The 21365-nt window shown below is 37.5% G+C and overlaps 1 protein-coding gene across 18 annotated transcripts in view; it reads right to left on the bottom strand.

Moving 5' to 3' along the window:
• The window catches only part of PTK2 (protein tyrosine kinase 2), a 404029-nt gene that overhangs the window by 256419 nt on the left and 126245 nt on the right, over positions 1–21365 (bottom strand). Inside the window, exon 3 of one of the 18 annotated variants that reach the window (XM_077166688.1) lies at positions 18436–18574. The exons of the other annotated variants lie outside the window; for them this stretch is intronic. The gene's annotated coding sequence lies outside the window, so the exon portion shown is untranslated. The remainder of the gene's footprint in view (positions 1–18435; positions 18575–21365) is intronic. 18 annotated transcript variants of the gene reach the window in all.

Raw genomic sequence — 21365 nt, 5'->3', positions numbered from 1 at the left:
TATCTCCCATTCCACATGCTCTTCTTACAATGTGACTTCATCACAAAGGGGGAAGAGGAGTGGGACAACAGATATTCCACTTGGTTCACTTGGGAAGCTCATTCTTAGAACCTGCCACCATGTTATAAGGAAGCTCACACAGTATAACAAACACACTGAAGCCCAAAAATCCAAAGCCTGAATTGAACTTCTGGCTGACAGCCAACATCATCTTGTCAATCATGTGAGAGAGTCATTCTGAAAGTGGACCTGCTGGGTGAGCCACCCTAGCTAACAGCACGTAGTAAGAAAGAAGTTGCCCCATGAGTCCTATCCAGATTGTCGATATGGGCAAAATAACCCCTATTTTAAACCACTAAGTGGTAGGACAACTTATTACATAGCAATAGACAACTGATGTAACATATTCAACTAAACTAAGTACAAGTGGTCCTCACTCTGCATGGGAGTGCAGGACCATAAAATGACTTACTAAGAGTAGTCGGAACAACACTTGCCTTCTTATTCAATTCATTATAAAACTTAGGATACGGAGCAAGCATCTTTTTGACATCGTGGCAAGTTATCATATTCCTTTCTAAGCTTGGATTACCTTTTAACATTTTATTCTTTGCATTTACAATGTTGTGAAATATCTGAGAATTCCTTTCACATGAACTTTGTTGTCTCGACACTGCCTCTGGGATATCCTTATCATTTTTATCAGGACTACTTTTCTCCTTTATGTTGTTAAAGTCACCTTTCCTAAATCCATCAGCTACACAATCTAGAGTATCTTGAACAATGGCAGCGCTGGCATTCCCACAGTCAATTACTCTTCCAACAACTCCATTTTTTTATGTTCAGCCAGAATCCAAGAGTGGTAAAAGGTTCTGCCATACTGTAGAGGCATAGTCATAGTACTCACTCTTATATTTCTTACCACAATGCTTGAATTTTTCAATTGCATGCGCTATATCACATTTCTTCCAAAACCCAACTGAAAAAACTTGCATGATCTACCGTTGAAGGATCAATACCCTATAAGAAAGTCCACTTACAGGCTTTAAAAATGGAAATAACTCCTTAATTCCTTGGCTAGGTTGGAGAAGTTGTGCTTGATGGTTCATACCATAGCTTCACACAGCCTAGGTCTTGTCCTGTTTTCCCTTTGCTGTTATCATTTTCAAAACTTCTAATCACCTCCAATTTCACTTTCAGCATTATTACTTTAATGCGTCAATGCTACATTTTCAAGATTGTTGGCCTATTCCTTCATGTGATTATCTAGTTCAGTAAAATATTTCATGGGTTTACTACTGGCAACGAAGGCAACACAACCATAAACTTTGCCATCTGTGTGTGAGCTGAGTAATAGGTGTGCGGTAACCACTATCAGACAGACTGAAAGGAGCGATGTCACTGATGATGACATACCTCTGTTATTTACTAGTGTTATCAGACTTTACTTTTACTTTATGCAAACTTATACTTAGTATACTGTAGTAACAGATTTTAATTGGACTCTTATGGATCGGTTTATTTAACAAACCATGGTACTGACTTTTGTGCATACTGGAATCATGCAAGGCAAAAACTACCTGTGTAACAATTACTGTCTGTATCAAAAACAATGATTTTAGATAATAAAACAGATGGTGTTGATTTAGATTCACTGTATTTGAAGTAACTTTGCAAAATTTTAGAAGTCATATTTCTGGTAACACTCAACATTAGCCCTTAATATCAACTTCAAATAAATTTCTGAAGCAGTCCACTTTACTCAATATTCTCCTACCACACACCAATTGTTGGGATCACTATTGTGGTCCCAGTAATATGAGGCATAACTAAATGTGTATTGATGGGTAAATGAATAAGACAGATTATTTAGTCCTATGTAGGAAATCTGACACATGAACTTCTCTAGGACTCAGGGAAAGAAGCAATGGGAAGAGGAAGAAGATAGGTAGAAGTCTATTTCGGTATTACCCTGATGTCGATCAATAAATGGTAGCTAATATGTGGAGAACGACTAGACGGAAGCGAGGCAAGATGGAGTGGCTGACTACATGTAATGGGTGAATTTGTGCTAAGTTACATGTCAAGTCCAGCTCTCCTGGAGATCACCCTAACATGCACTGTGTTCCCGGAGCCAGGCTAACCGAGTCTGTGCCTGACTCATCACTTTCCACTGAACACAATAATCATGCTGGATTTTCTCAAAGAAGTCTTCATTACTGTCTATCTCCTAGATGAAAGAAACAAGGTTTAAACATTTTTAATATTATAATTAAATCTTTAACGATTTTAAGGAAATTAGAATTCATTAAAGCTGATAGTCAAAGTCCATGTAGAAAACCTACCTTAAATAACTTATGTGGTACTTAAATACTTCCAAGTTTATATCTAATCTTTATATCTTTAGAAAGGCATTTTAAATCTGAGAGTGAGGTGCTTCTGCTCTGCATGGCTGTGTGAATAATTTGCCTACCAAGCCTCTCGGTTCCCATGGTCTTGCCGTGTTCTAGAGCCATATTCCGCACAAGTTCTCCCTAACGCAGTTTCCATTCTTTCTACGTTTCCATTACATCTTGTTTATTTCCTCGAAGCTACTGCCTGGACTTCCCTGAATCACTGTGACGTTCTCGTCCAGACACTGTACTGGGTCTCAGAGCTTTACTGTGGTCACAGATGGCCAGGCAGGCACACATCCTTCAATGCCCTTATAGTGCCTCCCTTAAATCCACATACCTAATCGAAAGAGATATGAAAAGCGAGTCTAAGTTTCTACAATATTTAGAAAGAGGAGAGATGGATGAGGAGAAACTGCTAAAGGAGATACTGCTGCAGTCAGGAGGTAACCAGAGTGATGGGTCAGAAGCCAAGTCAAGGAAATGCTTCAAGAAGAAAGGGATGGCATGTGTACTGACTGGTTAAAATAAGAAATGAGAACTGACTCTGGCATTGGGTAACTTAGAAGATATTGGTGAATCACAAAAGAGTGGTTTCAGTGCAATGAATGGTGGGGAGAGGAGCCTGTTTAGAGGGGTTAAAAAGAATATGTGAAGAAAGGAGGTATAGACAGTGAATATAAGTAATCCGCGGAGTTATGCTGTAAAGGAGAATAAAAACATGGGGGCTAACTGAAAAGAATTAAGTACTTTTGACTGGCCCTAGTATCTGAAACATAAAGGCCACATTACAGATACACTGGTGATTTTGCAGATGTTTACCAAAATGTATAACTCAAAGCCCACTTTAATCAAACAGAGAATAGGCATTACTTCTATTGTATAACATAAAAATTAAATCTAATATTACAAGGTAAAAAAAAAAATGCACAAAAATGCAAACAGACAGAAATCTTTTACTGATTACTAACAAAAGTCCTAAGAAGTAAAACAGTAAAGCAAAACTGAGACTCAAAAATGAGCAAATTAACAGGGCCTGTATTAACCCCCACTGTAAACAAAGAGAAAACTACACAAGATGGAGGGAGCCCATTACCTGACTTTAAGGTGTATTAGGAAGCTACAGTGGTCAAAACAGCACAGTACTGGCATAAAGACAGATATACTGACCAATGGAATTGAATAGAGTGTTCAGACATAGACTCTCTCATCTACAGACAATTGATCTTTGATAAGGCAGTCAAGTCAAGTCACCTGGGACAGAGCAGTCTCTTCAATAAATGGTGCTTGAAGAACTGGATATCCATATGCAAAAGAATGAAAGAGGATCCATATCTCACACTCTATACAAAAATTATCTCAGAATGGATCAAAGACCTAAACATTAGAGCTAAGACCATAAAACTTTTTGAAAAAAATGTAGGGAAATGTCCTATAAAACTTACAATAGGGAGAGGTTTCCTAGATCTTACAACCAAAGCAAGAGCATTGAAGAAAGAAATAGATAAATGGGAACTCCTCAAAATTAAACACATGTATGTCAAAGAATTTTGTCAAGAAAGTAAAAAAAAAGGAGCCTACACAATGGGAGACAACATTTGAAAGCCACAAATCAGATAAGGGTCTACTATCCAGAATATATAAAGAGATTGCTCAATTCAACAAAAAAGACAGACAACCCAATCACAAAATTGACAAAAGACATGAACAGACACTTCTCAGAAGAAGAAATACAAATGGCTAAAAGGTACATAAAAAGATGCTCAACTTCCCTGGTTATTAAAGAAATGCAAATCAAAACCACAATGAAGTATCATCTCACACCCACTGGAATGGCCATTATCAAAAAACAAAAAACAGAAAACAACAAGTGCTGGAGAGGATGTGGAGAAAGAGGCGGGCAGCACATGTATCAACTGTTGGTGGGAATGTCAAATGGTACAACAGCTGTGGAAGCAGTTCTGCAATTTGTTGGGAAGTAAGCACAGAACTGCCATATGATCCAGCAATACCACTGCTAGGTATCTACTCAGAGGACATGAGGGCAAGGACAAACAAACACTGGCACACCGATGTTTATAGCAGCATTATTTACAATTGCTAAGAGATGGAAACAGCCAAATGTTCATCAATAGATGAGTGGCTAAACAAGCTGTGGTATATACATACGATGGAATATATTATGCAGCTGTAAAACAGAATAAAATCATGAAGATGCAATAACATGGATGGACGTTGAGGACGTTATGCTCAGTGAGATTAGCCAGAAACAAAAGGACAAATACTGTATGGTCTCACTGATATGAACTGGACATTAACGAGAGAACTTGGAGAATTTCACTTAAAAACATAGGTTATAAGGAGATAGAAACAGGGTAGAGGTTGGGTCACTGGAGCTGGATAGAGATTGTGTAACAGGACTGACTGTAAAAATTCAGAAATGGATAGCACAATACTACGTGATTGCAGCATAATAATGTAAGTACACTGAATGAAGGTGAATGTGAGAATGATAGAGAAGGGCTGGGTTCACATATGAAACCAGAAGAAAAGACAGATGATAAAGACTGAGATGGTATAATCTAGGAATGCCTAGAGTGTACAATGATAGTGACTAAATGTACAAATTAAAAAAAGTTTTTGCATGAGGAAGAACAAAGGAATGTCAATATTGCAGGGTGCTGAAAATAGTCATTCATATTTTACAACTTCAACTTCTATCTGAGACTAAGGCAAGAAATGTTTATTTGGTACAAAAAATTATCTTTTGACTAGTGCATTTCCTAATTTAACTTATATGGACAGTTTAATTGAGCACCGTAAGTACATGGAACCTCAAATAGGGCATAAGATTTTGCTAGTTTGTTCAGGTCAGTGTGATTTCCCAATAAATCCCAGAGTGATTTGCATAGTGAATAAAGAAGTATTTGCAAAGTCTCCTTGGGGGAATGGGGAGAAAGGAGGAAAAACTCAACTTTCCCATTTTTAGAGAATTCTTGATATCCTCACGAGCAATAGGGACAACCAAACCAAAAGGCTGAGCCCTTGGTCTTGGGGTTTACCCCTGTGAAACGTATCGCTGCAAAGGATAGGCTAAGCCTACTTAAAATTAGGCTTAAGAGTCACCCCCATACATCCGATGGAATATTATGCAGCTGTAAAACAGAATAGTTATGAAGTGTGTACCAACATGGATAGACCTTATGGACACTATGCTGAGTGAGATCAGCCAGAAACAGAAGGACAAATACTGTATGGTCTCACTGATATGAACTGACATTAGTCTAATAAACTTGGAGAATGTCATTGGTAACACAGACCATCAGGAGACAGAAATAGGGTAAGATATTGGGTAATTGGAGCTGAAGGGATACAGATTGTACAACAGGAATGAATATAAAAACTCAGAAATGGATAGCACAATACTACCTAACTGTAATACAATTATGTTAAGACACTGAATGAAGCCGAATGTGAGAATGATAGAGGGAGGAGGGCTGGGGAGCACAAAGGAAATCAGAAAGAAAGATAGACGATAAAAACTGTGATGGTGTAATCTACAAATGCCTAGAGTGTATAATGATAGTGACTAAATGTACAAATTTAAAAAATGATTTTGCATGAGGAAGAACAAAGGAAGTCAGCACTGCAGGGTGCTGAAAATAGATGGTAATTAATATTTTAAAATTTTAACTTATATGTGAGACTAAAGCAAAAAATGTTTATTTGGTACAAAATTTATATTTTGACTAGTACATTTCCTAATATAACTTAGGTAGACAGCTTAATTGAATACCATAAGTACATGAAACTTTGAGTAGGGCATAAGATTTTGTTGGTTTGTCCAGAGTGATGCCCAGTAAATCCCAGAGTGATTTGAACAGTGAATAAAAAAGTATTTGCAAAGTCCCCTTCGGGGAATGGTGAGAAAGGGGGAAAATTCAACTTCCCCAAGTTGAATTCTTGATATCCTCACAAGCAGTGAGGACAACCAAAGCTATAGGCTGAGCCCCCAATCTTGGGGGTTGTTCATATGAAATTTAATCCAACAAAGAATAGGTCAAACCTACTTAAAATTAGGCCTAAGAGTCACCCCCAAGAGAACCTCTTTTGTTGCTCAGATGTGGCCTCTCTCTCTCTCCAGCCAACACAACAAGCAAACTTACTGCCTTTCCCCTGTCTACATGGGACATGACTCCAAGGGGTGTGGACCTTCCTGGCAAAGTGGGACAGAAATCCTAGAATGAGCTGAGACTCAGTATCAAGGGATTGAGAAAAGCTTCTCGATCAAAAGGGGGAAGAGGGAAATGAGACAAAATAAATTGTCAATGGCTGAGAGATTCTAAACAGAGTCGAGAGGTTATCCTGGAGGTTACTCCTACGCATTAAATAGATATCACCTTGTTAGTCAGATGTAATGGAGAGGCTGGAGGGAAGTGCCTAAAAATGTAGAGCTGTGTTCCAGTAGCCATGTTTCTTGAAGATGACTGTATAATGATACAGCTTTCACAATGTGACTGTGAAAACCTTGCGCTTGATGCTCCTTTTATCTACCTTATCAGCAGATGAGTAAAACATATGTAATAAAAATAAATACTAGGGGGAACAAATGTTAAAATAAATTTAGCTTGAAATGCTAGTGATCAATGAAAGGGGGGTAAGGGGTATGGTATTATGAATTTTTTCCTGTTTTCTTTTTATTTCTTTTTCTGAATTGATGCAAATGTTCTAAGAAATAATCATGATGATGAATATGCAACTATGTGATGATACTGTGAATTACTGATAATATATGTAGAACAGAATGATCAAAAGTTAAGAATGCTTGCATTTGTTTGTTGTTATATATTTAAAAATTTTTTTTAATTAATTAAATTTAAAAAAAACGATTACTTCAATGCTCCAAAGGACTTTGCAAAGGGTAAAAAGACAACTGACTCAATGGGAGTAAATATTTGAAAACCACATATCTGATAGGAGTTTGATATTCAGAATATACAAAGAAATCCTACAATTCAACAATAAAAAGACAAACAACTCAATTAAAAACAGGCAAAGGACATTATGCTGGCTTGAAAGGATACATGTTCCCTACAAAAGCCATGTTTTAATCTAAATCTCATTTCATAAAGGCAGAATAATCCTTATTCAATACTGTATGCTTGAAATAGTAATCAGATCGTCTCCCTGGAGATGTGATTTAATCAAGAGTGGTTGTTAAGCTGTACTAGGTGACAGCATGACTCCACCCATTTGGGTGGATCTTGATAATTTTCTGGAGTCCTATAAAAGAGGAAACATTTTTGAGAATGAAGGAGATTTGGACAGAGCAGAGAATGCTGCAGCACCACGAAGGAGAGAGTCCATAAGCCAGCGACCTTTAGAAATGAAGTAGGAAAACGCCTCCTGGGGAGCCTCATGAAACTGGAAGCCAGGAGAGAAAGCTAGCAGAGATGACGCCAGTGTTCGACATGTGCCCTTCCAGCTGAGAGGGAAGCCCTGACTGTGTTTGCCATGTGCCCTCCCATTAGAGGGAGAGACCTGGAACTTCATCAGCCTTCTTGAATCAAGGTGTCTTTCCCTAGATGCCTGTGATTGGACATTTCTATAGACTTGTTTAATTGGGACATTTTCTCGGCCTTAGAACTGTAGATTAGCAACTTATCAAATTCCCCTTTTCTAAAAGCCAAGGAAAAAAAAAAGGCAGCCCCAGCCAGAGAACCTCTTTTGTTGGCCTCTCTATCTCAGCCAACACAGCAAGCAAACTCACTGCCTTGCCCCTCCTCTATGTGGGACATGACTTCCAGGGGTGTAAACCTCCCTGGCAACATGGGACAGAAATCCTAGAATGAGCTGGGACTCAGCATCAAGGGATTGAGAAAACTTTCTCGAAAGAAAGGGGGAAGAGAGATATGAGACAAAATAAAGTGTTAGAGGCTGAGAGACTTCAAACAGAGTCGAGAGGTTATCCTGGAGGTTATTCTTACACATTAAATAGATATCACCTTTTTAGTTTATGGTGTATTAGAGTGGCTAGAGGAAAGTACCTTGAAATTGTAGAGCTGTGTTCTGGTAGCCATGTTTCTTGAAGATGACTGTACTGATGATACAACTTTTGCAATGTGACTGTGTGATTACGAAAACCTTGCATCTGATGCTCTGTTTATCTACGGTATGGACAGATGAGTCAAAAATATGGATAAAAATAAAAAAATAATGGGGGGAAAAGATTAAAATAAATTAAGCAGATTGAAATACTAGTGGTCAATGAGAGGAAGGGATAAGGGATATGGCACGTATGAGTTTTTTCCTTTTTCTTTGTTTTGTGGAGAGATGCAAATGTTCAAAAAAATGATCGTGGTGATGAATACACAACTATGTGATGATACTGTAAGCCACTGACTGTAACCATGTCAAGAGTGCTTATAGGTCAAGAATATCTGTATGTTTCTTTGTTGTTTACAATAAAAATAAAAAAAGATGAAGTGAGCCTGGCCATCACCCAGGTTTTCTGCCATGAGGAAATTTCTGGGTGTAACAGAGAGAGGATGACCCAAATATGGCCCAGTAATCTCAAATATGGGGAGGCCAGGACAACAGAATTTGCTAGAAGCCACACTGAGGAAAAATCCAAAAATCCCCCCAATTAAGTGTTGGGCATTTGGAATTCAATAATTCCTGAAATTAGTCTTGTCTAGAGAGTGGCTCACCATGAAAAAATTAATAGCCTCTAAATATGTCAGCATACTTTTGATCACTGTCCTAAAATTGTCTAATTCCTCCTAGCACTCAGCTTTCATAAAAAATTAAGTTTGGGAGTAACTATGATGTCATAAATAATGAGAAAAAAGTCAGGAGGACTGAGTTTAAACCCAGTTCCACATACAGCCATTGTTAACATTTCCAACAAGTCACTTAGCTGACTCTATTTTCAGTTAGACAAACAAGAGAGTCACTCCACTGATTTCACAAGATTATCACAAAGATTAAATGTATGTATGAGGACTATAAAGTTTATTAAGTGCTGTGCTACAAAACGATGATGTCTAGGACTACAGCAGCAAATAGTTGTTCGGCACTTTCCAGGAGACAGGATCCTTACAGGCACTTCACATCATTAATTCACTGGATTCATTGGATTCATGTGCCAACCCTATGTGGTGGATCCTCCTTTAACAAATGAGGAATCTGCAGCACTGAGAGACTAAGGAACTTGCCGAGGTGTACAGCTAGCAAAATCCCACAAGTCTGGCTTCAAAGTCTGCACTTTTACTGCTACCCTAGATACTAGCCACTCCAAGAATGGCATATGGATAAGCAGATGGGTCCACCTGAAAGCAGACCCTCCAGTCTCATGCAAACCTACTGAACCAGAATCTGTATTAACACGAACACCAGGTGATCCATATGCAAACTGAAAGTTTGGGAACCACAGCATTAGGTCACTTTTATCAAAACTAACAAGCTATAACATTCCTGAGTATATTTATTTACTTTCCATCTACTAATCCTTTTACCCTCAAAAGTTGTATTAGAATATGACAACGCGTAAGGCACTCCCCTAGGTAATCAAGATAGAATAGTCAAGAAGTAGTCCCTGATCCTATGGCACTTCTGCAAAAGACAAATTACAGACAGGTCATGGCGCTAAGGGGCAAGGCTGGGGAGAGAATTGGCACTACCCAGAATTGGGCATGATTGGGAAAGAATTCCTAAAGAATATGAAAGCTAAGCTGGGATCTTAAGAAAGTGCCAAAGTTATACCCCACAAAAAAGTATGGGTAAAGAAATAGGTTGAGAGTGATCCAGGAAGCAAATGGAAAATCCAATATGACTTTAATCTAAGTAACAGGAAAGCAAGTCAAGGACTAGCTGGAGAGTTAGAAGAGGAGTCTGATCTTGCACTTGATAGTAGCATTGCAGAAAACACAGTGGGCAGCAATTAAGTCTATTTAGACCAATTACAAGGCTTTTATAATGATCCAGACTGGGCAAAACTATGGCTGGAGAAGTGGGAAAATTTGAGAACTAATAAAAAAGCCAAGAGAATAGTTACTAATTAACTTGCATATGTAAGAAAGTCCACAGCCATTTTTTGGTCATGTGCAAATGAGTGGAAAAGTGATACATCCTGCAGATAGGGAACACAAGAGGAGAGCAAACAGTATTTGGGAAGGAGAAAGGGCAGGAGGTTTAAAAAAAAAAAAAGAGTAATTCAGTTTGGTATTTGTACTGAGACAGCTCACTTCAGAATGTTTCCACTGAAAGGTGGGAACAGGGAGACCTTGAGTTCTGGAAGTTTATTCTGGAAAGGGGAAATAAGCTTTGGTACTCCCGCATCTGCTCTCAGGCTAATTAATGGGGGTGGGGGAGAGGCACACACAAGGACTTGGATGTTCTGATTTGGGATATTTGAAGACTTTTAAGAAAAAGTATTTCATAGCTATAATGAAATCTTTGTGTTCCTAAGGAGGAAAAGTTAATGTACCTTGAGAAAACACTCCCATAGGCTCACCTGTACTCTCTCTCTTACTTGTTTACTTTTGTGTGTGTGTGAGTGGGAGGTGGGAAGTTACTTTGCAAATTCAAAATAACTTAAAGGCAAAAACTCCCAACCTGTAGCTAAACTGTTGTGCCTAATAAAACAGTGATTGTTCTACGCAAGCAACTGATTTAGACTAACTTGAACTTATGGTTGAGGCCACCCATGAGACACGATGATTAGAACCAAGAACAGAGGCTTCTAGAGGTTTATTTAAGCAATTATTTATGCAGCACTTACTAAGCCAGGAGTGTTCTAAGTACTTAAAAAGGAAATAATTCCAACCTCACAGGAATCCTATTTTTCCCACTTTAGAGGTGTCGGAACAGAGAAGTGACATGCCCAAGGCGACATGTCCACTACACAGTATTTAAACTCAAGCAGGTCAGCTCCAAAGATAATGTTCCTTACCTCCAAGTCCTGCTGCCTCTGGCAACTCAAAAAATTTTGTCACTAGTGGGCCACATTACTGCATGGCAGCCTTCACTGGAGCTGAGTGGCAACTGCTCTCCTATTTGTCCCAGTCTTCATCACTCTTTATTATCTTCAACCAAGTGCCAGTTGCAATTTATTACTGCCAATCTCCTATCCCTGGGGGCAAATGGTGTGCCACACCTCTCTCAGGTTAATTAATTCTAAAAATAGTTATTGAACGAACTACTAGGCTAGATACTGTAACAGTTATTTGGATATGGAAGTTGAATTTTGAAAAGAGAAGAGATAATCCCACCCTAAAAGAGCTTTCGGTCTAGTTAGGGGAGATAGACATGCACATGCACACAAGAGAAGTTAATTACAAACAGAGGGCCCTGTAAAAAAAATTACAGCTATAATAAGAAAAGTAAAGAAAAAGACCAAAACAATTATATAATTACTAAATAAGTAATAAATGTATTAACACCACTGAACTGTGTATTTGAAAATGGTTAAAACAGGAAATTTTAGATTATGTATGTTACCAGAATAAAAATTAGGAAAAAACCACAGAACTCCATAATACAAAAAGTGAATCCTAATGTAAACTACTACAGTTAATACTATAATCATAGTAATATTGTTTCATCAACTGTAACAAAGATATCACAATAATTCAAAATGTTAATAAGGAAAACCATGTTGGGAGGTGGGGGAGTATAGGGATTCAGGTTTTCCCCATAAACCTACAACTGCTCTAATTTTTTAAAATGGAAAGGAAATAAAAAGTTAAAATTGGAAAGTTTTTAAAAAAATTAGAAATGCTATCAAGAACTGAAAGAAGTCTGTTTCAGCTGCTGGTAGGAGGGAGAAGGAAGCCAGAAAGACAGCTGCTGGAGACTACCATATTTGGGAACCTTCAATTCAGAAACTCTTATCCTTTGATTACAGGAAATTCTCTTGCATCATTTGATTATTTTATCCCTTTTTATTTTCCGTAAAACTCTTATTTCCTGGATGGTGGACCTTTGGATTGATCATCTAGTGTTCTTTTTCCTCCATATGTCTTTCTTTTTCATGTTCTGAGGTAATTCTTCAACACTTTTTCCAACACTCCTACTGGGTTTATTTATGCTTTCTTACTTTTATATTTCCAAGAACTCCTTCTTGTTCTTCAGATGTTCTTTTAAAATACTCCTGTTTATTTTTCATAGGCGCAATATCTTTTCAGCTCTCTGGAAATCCTCTTGCCAGGGTTGGGTAAAAGCCTGGCAGACAGGATTCTGGGAGCCAAACAGAGAGAAAGTATGCCAACTTTTTACTTAATCCCGAATTTTCAGTCCAAGAATATTTTCAAATACATGTTTTATCAGAAAATTTCCAGAATACAGTTTGAAAACTTGTACACAGATGATTCATAAAGGGAATCTAGATAGTTTATTACAATACCATCTCAACCATTACAGCTTTGAAAACTTTAAATGGTTAGGGTACATCATTCAGAATATTAAGAATAAACTATCTCTCAACCTCCAACCAGGACCATTCCAGCCAGTCCTAAAGAACACCTACTGTGATACATAAGATTTCACAGGGGTTCCATGCACTAGATCGAGTAACCTTCCAGAAACCTATAACCTTCAGCTGGGTGCCTGGTCCAAATAAGTCCTGAAACCTAGCCCAGCCTCTCCAGAACTTCAGATAGTTCCATTTCCCTACCCCATATTAGGGACAAAACCTTCCAGTATCAAAAATTTAGAATTGCCATAGCCGAAACCACCCTAAAGAGAGGTATGGAAAGATCAAAGGTGATGGTGGAGCTATACATAGAAGAAAGGATTTAACAAATGAATATGAATGCTGAATCATTAAATTGATACTTCTTTTAGCTTCCAGTATTTTAGAGTAGCTAGAAGTAAAAACCTAAAATTGTGAAATTGCAACCCATGTCAAAAGTCTGAAATATGCTCTATACTAATCGTAGTGCTGTGCTTTGAAATTTATAGCTTTTTTTGGTATATGTTATTTTTCACAAAAAAAAGAAGGAAAAAAATCAACTGTAATGATAAAAAAATATTTAAGCCCTCTAGCCTCCTATAATTCTGGAGCAGTTAGAAGGAAAAATATGAGAGGATCGTATGGTAGCCCATGGCAAACTCTGGGATCTGTCTTGTAACCACTTGTTGAAGAGTGCTTTGAAAACTGTTGCTTTTTTTATTTCTTTGCTTTGTATATATGTTATACTATACAATAAAAAAAGTTAAAAAAAAAAAAAAAGAAGAAATTATTTTTCCCTTGAACCATTCATTTAATCACTATGGGGGAAATGAATCAAGATGCAAGATAGTAATCTACAGCTAATTTCCAAAAACAGACCTTTAAAAGAACAAGTCCAATGCAATTGCTGAGATTGTAACTGAAGAAGGCTGGAAATTTTACAAAAGAGTTACCACGACTCAGAAAAGATTTTACAGGCAGTGACAATTGAGCAAGATCTTGATTGAGGACCAGAAAATGAGGCTTAATATTCTATAGGTTCTTTATCTGTAAAAGGGAAGTAATAATACCTATCCTGTGTGTTGAGAGCATGAATGTGAAGTGCTTTATGTTATATTAAACTGAGTTAGCATTCACTAGAAGATAGTGCTTGTTAAAGAAGGATGAACTGAATTCTCCTGGCAAAGAAAAGGGAAGCTCTAAGTAGAGGATTATTTTTTAAATGGAAACCCTGTAAGACCCTCCCACCTAATTATTATTTCAAAAGTCCCATCTTAGCCCTAATTAACATCTTCCTTATTATATTTTATATCTTTATAAATCTTTGACAAAATGGAAAAGATTGCCATTCTTACTCTGATAATATCTGGTATGCTTAAAGTATATTAAATCTAAGTTCCTATAGAACTTCCCCTAAACCTTGTCCTATAAAAATGTGTATTTTTCAAAACTGAAAACATACTACCAGTACACTATTCCACCAAGAACTTACACAGGAATGAAAACACAAAGAATATTCAGCACTCTAGGACTGATGTCTTTTCAATGATTCCGCCTTCTTTACAAAATAAATAATAAAATTTTCAGTCAAAAATTAATATTAAATATGACATTATGGCAGTATTTTGTTTCTTTTAAAAAAATCAGTGGTTAACAAAACAGACCTTGGGGAGATAAAATATGCTGGCAGCACCTAAAGAACAGCCCCCTGCCTAAAAATCACCTGGTCCCCCCACCCCTATTTTTTTTTACCTTTTAAAGACAAATTGCACAGAACACACCTCTCCCAATACGACATTTTTAGGCCAATGTATATACAAAGAAAATGTATATTTACATCTCCAAACTCACTACATAGTTGTAAAGAAAAGAAGAGTGACAGAATCTCAAGTTACAATCCAAATAAAATTTGTAACTTGAATCACCCACTGAGTTTGAAGACGAGGTTAAGTGTCCTGCCCTGGACAGGGACTTTCTTCTGTAAACATATGGTGGCTCTTTCAGGACCGTTTCAATAAATGGAGAATACACACAATGGGAGTGGAGACAAAACTGTGGTGTGCAGTGTTTCCTTCCTACAAAATCAACTACTCAAAGAACTTCCTCACGGCCTCCTGGCTCGCGGTGTCCACAGCGATGGGACTGACATTTTGCCTGCCTATTCATCACCCAAACCTGCATCTACCCAACTAGGCACAATGATGGCTTCTGCCTGCTCTCAGCCTCCTCTTTAAGCTCCAACTCTCCTCATTTCATAATTACAGAAAACTGTCTTGTTTTTTTTAGTGACAAGTTTTACCTACTTTTTATTAGCAAATTTATTTAATGCTGTCATACTTTATTTTTAAAGCTAATGTTCAGTGAACAGCATGCACATTTTCCACATACAAACAACTATTAACCATACTCACTGGTAATAAGGAAACAATGTCTTATGCATTACAGATCTAAACATGATAATTTTTTGTTTATATAACAGGTCTTTTACTGGGTTTTAGGAAATAGTTGAGTATTTTCTGTTATTGTAATTCTCCTCTTTCAAAAATATAATTCTTCTCTTTCAAAATAATGAGAAATATGTTCTGAAGTCGATTTTCAAGAAGAATGTCTTGATTTTCAGAAATGCAAGGTTAAATAGGAGATGTTTACATACTCTTTCTTTTTTATGTATTCTTACTGTTATTCGTTCTTTACTGAGGTACAATTTACTCACAATAAAATGTATAGATCATAAATATATAACTCAATGACTTTACACTTACACATATATGCATATATGAAAGACACACACAGACACCCTCTTCCTGACTACTACTATTGATCAAGATAAAGAACACTTTCATCGCTGTTTTATCTTCATGCTCCTTTCTAATTTATACTACTCCCACACCAAGAGGAACTACTACATTGTACATTAGCTTTTTTCTTGAACTTTACATAAATGAATCAAATAAATGGAATTATAAAGAGGGAACACTTTACAAATCATTTTATGAGACCAGCCGAAGTTTGATATGAAACGCTGATGAGACGAATACAAGAAAATTATACACTGACATCCTTCATGACCACAGACACAAAAATACTAAGTGAAATATAAGCATACTGTATTTAGCAATATATAAATAGGACAATATATTATGACTAAATGAGATTTGTCCCAGGAATGTAAGGTTATTTTAACATTCAAAATTTAATGTACCACACTATAAAAATAAAACAGAAAATTTGTATGAGTAATTCAATACATGCAGAAAAAGCATTTGATAAAACTGAACACTCACTCATGATTTAAATAAAACTCTCAGAAAACTAGGAATTAAAAATTGTCAATAATGTAGATCTAACATCATATTTAACATCGATTAATGTCAAATCAATGTTAACACTGATCAAGGACCTTCCTCCCTAAGGCCAGGAACAAGAAAAGGACTTTCTCTTTCCTCTCACACTTCTGTTCAACACTAGAACTGAGGACCTACTCAGGGCAAAAATGCAGGGAAAAGAAAAGATATAAAGATTACTTGCAGATTATATGATTATATATTTCTTTGGATTTTCAATATTCAAACAAACCACCAGAACCAGAGACTGATTTTTTTTCACGTCAAATCTTTTCCCCATCTGGAATTGATTGTTTTTTAATGCTGTGAAGTAGGGATCAAATTACTTATTTTCCATGTGGATATTCTCCACAGATAACTAATTATTTCAGCTAATGGGTGACTTTATAATGAGGTCAGAAAAATAATATAGTTCCACATACTACACCAGAATTGGAAAATTAAACTTAAAAAACAAAAGCATCAAAAAAATCAGGAGCTCCACACTAATATCTACTATATTTTGCTAAAAGAATGATATACGAATTTGAAATTGAAGATTTGTAAACGCTATCTGTAAAACCAGTGTCACTAACCATCACAGCATGAGAAAAAACTCAAAAGTTTCTTTTTTAATTTCCACAAAAACTCCTCTCAATTGCTTCTAACAATTTAAACCTCCATTAATTCATTTAGTATAAGAACCTACTATATGTTCAGACATAGGGAATATAGTAATGAACAAAACTGATGGATAGCAAACAATCTGAACAAGTAAAACATACAGTATGTTAGATGGTGATATGTGCTAATGGGAAAGATGAAGCAGAGAGAGATGGGGAACACGGGGATGGTAGGAGGACAGGTGCATTTTAAGTAGGATGGTCAGAAGGACAACCTGGAGGGTTTCCATATAATTTATTGTCCAAACCAGGACATGTGGGATGGGGAGCACTAAACAGACTGAACACTGGAACAATAAACATAAACCGGAACATATGTATACCCTCTCTCACTAAGAAAGTGATACTTCAGGGGGGAAAAAAAAACACATGTCCTACTAAAACATCTTAAACTATGTATGAAGAGAATACTGGAGGAAAGTAACAGCCTCTTCCACAAATACTAAAAAGTGAAGAGAAGTGAAAGAATCGGGGAGACTAAGTAATTTTAATACTTATTATATTCCTTTTGTGGGTGAGGGAGCTGATGTTACTAATTTTCAAAACACAAATGGAAAAGAAGAGTTTATCATATTCTTTCTGTTATGACATTAGAAGCAAAACTGGACCTTCACAGAGAATGCACACTCAAGTTGTCTTATTTTTGTTCAACCACTGCCTAATTACTGTCCTTTATTCCTTCACCAATTTTGTCTCATCATCCCTACTCCATTATTTACAGCAACAGACACCCACTCGATTGGCCATAAACTTATTTATTCAATATACCTGTAATGTCTTACCTCCTGGAGATACAAACACATTAATGAAGGAAAAAATTCCAATGAAGGAAAGTACCACGAGAGGCACTGTGAGAGGGGGACCACAGCACAAACTGCTAGGGAAGGAGGGTGGAGTAGAGTCACAAGTAGGGGGAAGAGTACCTGTTACCTGAGGAACAGCCCTGGAGTCCTGCGTGCAGGGTGCTGACAGGAGACCCTAGTGGCCTGAGACCAGGCTACAGATGAAGCTATAGAGGCAGACAAGGTGTGCAAAGCTGTGAGGGCGGAGTAGTCCTCAGAAGAGAGGGAGAAGAGCGTGGAGACAGGGTGCAGGAGGTGGCCAAAAGGGCGTGGAAACAAGCCTAGGAATACCAATCTTTAAAGGAAGGGTAAGGGTTTAGGAAGACAAATCACCACTGACAACCACTGCCCATTGAAGAAATGAATGGGAGAACAAGCCTCACCCCCTCACACCTACTCCAGGAACCCTGCAGAGTTAATGCAACTCAAATTGCAATTTAAGGAAAAACCAGCTTTCCTCAACACTCCAAGCAACTGCATTTCTCAATGCCTCTGCATGTGGAATGCTTGCAACACAGATTACCCTTACTGCCCTCTCTACTGGAGTCAATTCAAATATCACCTTCTTTAAAAAATGCCCCAGATGCCAACAAGTGTTCTGCTTTGTTTTTAACCAATAGTCATCAAGTATCAATAATATGGCAGACAATATGGATTCAGAAAGTATCTAGATGTGAACCTAGGCCTTAAGAAGTTGACAATCAAGTCATGTGAGATCAACAGAGAAATAAGGATGTATACCTTAGAGTTTCCAGCTACGTCTTTTGTGTGTAGAGGTCACATTGATGCCCAAAGGAGCCAGCGCTCAGCTCTGTGGCACAGGTGGGAGAGAGGAGGAGCAGAATCAGCAAGATTGGAGGATGCGCCCATGAGCTAAATCCTGAAAGATTCAGGAAGAAGGAAAGGTTTGTTCCAAACAGAAGGAACACTAAAAGCATACAAAGACAGAAAGAGAAATAAAACAGCTGGGGTCGTTCAGAACACTATTTGCAAGTCTTTCCACATGGCTGATGCCTATGATGGGGTGAGCACAAAGGGGGAGGTGAGGTCTTCCACAACATCCCTCCACTCTTTTTTTTTTTAAATTTTATTAATTAAAAAAAATTACAAGAAACAAACATTTCCAACACATACACTCAGCAATTCACATCATCATCACATAGTTGCATATTCATCATCATGATCATTTCCTAGAACATTAGCATCAATTCAGAAAAAGAAATAAAAAGACAACAGAAAAATATAACAGAAAAAAAAATTTTGCAGGCCATACCCCTTACTGATTCATTGATCACTAGCATTTCAAACTAAATCTATTTTAACATGTTCCCCCTATTATTTATTTTTATTCCATATGTTCCTCTCATCTGTTGACAAGGTAGATAAAAGGAGCATCAGACACAAGGTTTTCATAATCACACAGTCACATTGTGAAAGCTATATCATTATACAATCATCATCAAGAAACATGGCTACTGGAACACAGCTCTACATTTTCAGGCAGTTTCCTCCAGCCTCTTCATTACATCTTGAAAACAAGGTGATATCTACTTAATGCATAAGAATAACCTCCAGGATAACCTCTCCACTCTGTTTGGAATCTCTCAGCCATTGACACTTTGTTTCATTTCACTCTTCCCCCTTTTGGTCGAGAAGGTTTTCTCAATCCCTTGATGCTGGGTCTCAGCTCATTCTAGAGTTTTTCTCAATCCCTTGATTGAGAAGGGATTTCTCAGCTCATTCTGGGATTTCTGTCCCACGCTGCCAGGAAGATCCACACCCCTGGTAGTCATGTCCCACGTAGACGGGGGGAGGGTGGTGAGTCTGCTTGCTGTGTTGGCTAGAGAAAGAGGCCACATCTGAGCAACAAAAGAGGTTCTCTTGGGGGTGACTCTTAGGCTTAATTTTAAGTAGACTTGATCTATCCCCCTGTGGGGTTAATTAAGTTTCATATGAACAAACCCCAAGACTGGCGGCTCAGCCTATAGCTTTGGTTGTCCACACTGCTTGTGAGAATATCAAGAATTCAACTTGGGGAAGCTGAATTTCTCCCCACTCTCACCATTCCCTGAAGGGGGCTTGCAAATCCTTTTCCAGTCACTGATCAAATCATTCTGGGATTCATCAGGGCATCACCTGGACAAACCAACAAAATCTCATGTCCTATACAAAGTTCCATGTACTTAAGGTGTTCAATCAACTATCTACATAAGTTATATTAGGAGATGCACTAGTCAAAGTATAGATTTGTACCAAATAAACATTTTTTGCTTTAGTCTCACACATTAGTTGAAAATTTAAACTATTAAGTACCATCTATTTTCAGCACTCTGCAGTAATGACATTCTTTTGTTCTTCCTCATGCAAAAACATTTTTTAAATTTGTACATTTAGTCACTATCATTATACACTCTAGGCATTCCTAGATTACACCATCTCAATCTTTATCGTCTATCTTTCTTTGTGATTTCATTTATGCCCCAGCCCTTCTCCCTCTATCATTCTCATATGCAGCTTCATTCAGTGTTTTAATACAATTGTATTACAGTTAGGTAATATTGTGCTGTCCATTTCTGAGTTTTTATATTCAGTCCTGTTGCACAATCTCTATCCCTTCACTCCAATTACCCAATATCCTACCCTATTTCTATCTCCTGATGATCTCTGTTACCAAGGAAATATTCCAAGTTTATTCACTAATGTCAGTTCATATCAGTGAGACCATACAGTATTTGTCCCTTTGTTTCTGGCTAATCATACTCAGCATAATGTCCTTAAGGTCCATTCATGTTGTTACATACTTCATAACTTTATTCTGTCTTACAGCTGCATAATATTCCATCTTATGTAAATGTCACAGTTTGTTTAGCCAACTGTCTGTTGATGGACATTTTGGCTGTTTCCATCTCTCGGTAATTGTTAATAATGCTGCTATAAACACTGGTGTGTAAATGTCCATTTGTGTCCCTGGCCTTGTGTCCTTTCAGTAGGGACAGCATATAGATGGGTCCTGTTTTTTAATCCATTCTGCCAGACTATGTCTTTTGATTGCAGAGTTTAATCCATTAACATCCAGTGTTATTACTGCATGGGTAGTACTTTCTTCTACTATTTTGCCTTCTGGATTTTATATGTCATATCTAATTTTCCTTCTTTTTACCTTTACTCATAGTCTTCCTTTCTACACTCTTCTCCACACCTCTCTCTTCTGTCTTCATATCTGCCTCTAGTGTTCCCTTTAGTATTTCTTGCAGAGCTGGTCTCTTGGTCACAAATTCTCTCAGTGATTTTTTGTCTGAAAATGTTTTCATTTCTCTCTCATTTTTTTTTTTTTATTTTTACATGGGCAGGCACCAGGAATCGAACCCGGGTCCTCTGGCATGGCAGGCAAGCATTCTTGAATTCTTGCCTGCTGAGCCACCGTGGCCCCTCCCTCATTTTTGAAGGACAATTTTGCTGGATATAGAATTCTTGGTTGGCAGTTTTTCTCTTTTAATAATTTAAATATATTATCCCACTGCCTTCTCGCCTCCATGGTTTCTGCTGAGAGATCTGCGCATAGTCTTATTGGGCTTCCCTTGTATGTGATGGATTGCTTTTCTCTTGCTGCTTTCAAGATCCTCTCTTTCTCTTTGACCTCTGACATTCTGATTAGTAAGTGTCTTGGAGTA

The sequence above is a fragment of the Tamandua tetradactyla genome, chromosome 6, assembly GCF_023851605.1.
Source record: "Tamandua tetradactyla isolate mTamTet1 chromosome 6, mTamTet1.pri, whole genome shotgun sequence".
Taxonomy (NCBI): Eukaryota; Metazoa; Chordata; class Mammalia; order Pilosa; family Myrmecophagidae; genus Tamandua; species Tamandua tetradactyla.
The sequence above is the reverse complement of the archived record's forward strand: the minus strand, read 5'-3'. Positions and strand labels throughout refer to the sequence as shown.